Below are 2,446 nucleotides of genomic sequence, written 5' to 3'. Positions count from 1 at the left end.
CTCCCGAGTAGCTGGGACTACAGGCGCCCGCCACCACGCCCGGCTAATTTTTTGTATTTTTAGTAGAGACGGGGTTTCACCGTGTTAGCCAAGATGGTCTCGATCTGCTGACCTCGTGATCCACCCACCTCGGCCTCCCAAAGTGCTGGGATTACAAGTCTGAGCCACCGTGCCTGGCCAATTTACGGTTCTTATTCTAGCGTTAATAACAATTGATTCATGGCCCTTAGTCTATCTCACATTGGGAATAATAATAATAGCGTTAATAATGACAATACCTTACATTTAATATCACTTTACAGCACTTCTTCATACAGTACATCACTTTATTTCTTTACCCTGGCGTGGCGGTGCGCACCTGTGGTCCCCATTACTCAGGAGACTGAGGCAGAAACAGGCGGCAGGCAGTGAGTGGTTCATGCGTGTAATCCCAACACTTTGGGAGGCAGAGGTGGAAGGATCCTTGGAGTCCAGGAGTTCCAGACCAGCCTGGGGAATATAGCGAGACCCTTGACTCTAAAGAATACAAATATTTTTTAAAAAATTAGTTGGCCGGGCGCTGTGGCTCAAGCCTGTAATCCCAGCACTTTGGAAGGCCGAGGCGGGCAGATCACGAGGTCAGGAGATCGAGATCATCCTGGCTAACACAGTGAAAACCCGTCTCTACTAAAAATACAAAAATTAGCCGGGCGTGGTGGCGGGCACCTGTAGTCCCAGCTACTTGGGAGGCTGAGAGGCAGGAGAATGGCGTGAACCCAGGAGGCGGAGCTTGCAGTGAACTGAGATTGTGCCACTGCACTCCAGCCTGGGCGACAGAGTGAGACTCCGTCTCAAAAAAAAAAAAAATTAGTTGGGCAGGCGGGCGTGGTGGCTCACACCTGTAATCCCAGCCCTTTGGGAGTCTGAGCAGGGCAGATCACTTGAGGCCAGGAGTTCAAGACCAGCCTGGCCAACATAGCAAAATCCCGTCCCTACTAAAAATACAAAAATTAGCTGGGCTCTGAATAAAATACTCTGAATAAAACTAACTTTAATTTAAAAGAAAGAAAGAGAGAAAGAAAAAAGAAAGAAGGAAAAAGGAAAGAAAGAAAGAAAGGAAGGAAGAAAGAAAGAAAAGTAGCCAAGCACAGTGGCTGTGGCTGCACACCTGTAGTCCTAGCTACTTGGGAAACTGAAGCAAGAGGCTCTCCTGAGCCCAGCAGTTAGTTGGAGGTTGCAGTGAGATATGATCGTGCCAGTGCACTCCAGTATGAGTGACAGAGAGGGATGACCCTGTCTAAAAAAATTTTTTTAAGTGGAAATAGAGACTGAAAAGCAGATTAGTCATTTCAAAATTACTTGTCTTGTAAAAGTTTAAGCAGAATGGACTTCCTTATGTGGGGTAAAACTGACCAGTTTGGGGATTTGGTGATTTCTCAGAAGGTCAGATAGACAACTTAGTTTAGGGGCCGGGCACGGTGGCTCACGCCTGTAATCCCAGCACTTTGGGAGGCTGAGGCGGGCAGATCACGAGGTCAGGAGATCGAGACCATCTTGGCTAACACGGTGAAACGCCGTCTTTACTAAAAATACAAAAAATTAGCTGGGCGTGGTGGCCGGCGCCTGTAGTCCCAGCTACTCAGGAGGCTGAGGCAGGAGAATGGCGTGAATCCGGGAGGCAAAGCTTGCAGTAAGCCGAGATGGCGCCACTGCACTCCAGCCTGGGAGACTCAGTCTCAAAAAAAAAAAAAAAAGAAAAAGTTAGTTTAGGCGTGGTTGGGTAGAATTTCACCTTGAGTGACTCTATTTTGGTTTGGTCTACTGTACCGAAGCTCAGTGCAAACCAGTGGGCTCCTATACATTGTATTTAACAGCTGTTAACATTGACTATCACATTTAATCTTCACAATTACTAAACTTTAGACTAAGTGTGCCTATAGTGTGGGGAAAAGAAAGAGAGATCAGCCTGTTACTGTGTCTATAGAAAGAAATAGACATAAGAGACTCCATTTTGTTCTGTATTTGAGATGCTGTTAATCTGTGACCCTACCCCCAACCTTGTCCTTGCAAGAGACATGTGCTGTGGTGACTCAAGGTTTAAAGGATTTTGGGCTGTGCAGGGTGTGCTTTGTTAAACAAGTGCCTAGGCCGGGCGCGCTGGCTCAAGCCTGTAATCCCAGCACTTTGGGAGGCCGAGATGGGCGGATCACGAGGTCAGGAGATCGAGACCATCCTGGCTAACACGGTGAAACCCCGTCTCTACTAAAAATACAAAAATTAGCCGGGCGCGGTGGCGGGCGCCTGTAGTCCCAGCCACACAGGAGGCTGAGGCAGGAGAATGGCGTGAACCCGGGAGGCAGAGCTTGCAGTGAGTGGAGATTGCGCCACCGCACTCCAGCCTGGGCGACAGAGCAAGACTCCGTCTCAAAAAAAAAAAAAAAAGGAAATGACCAGGGCCAGGTGCCGT

The sequence above is a fragment of the Mandrillus leucophaeus genome, unplaced genomic scaffold, assembly GCF_000951045.1.
Source record: "Mandrillus leucophaeus isolate KB7577 unplaced genomic scaffold, Mleu.le_1.0 Scaffold7, whole genome shotgun sequence".
NCBI lineage: Eukaryota > Metazoa > Chordata > Mammalia > Primates > Cercopithecidae > Mandrillus > Mandrillus leucophaeus.
The sequence above is the reverse complement of the archived record's forward strand: the minus strand, read 5'-3'. Positions refer to the sequence as shown.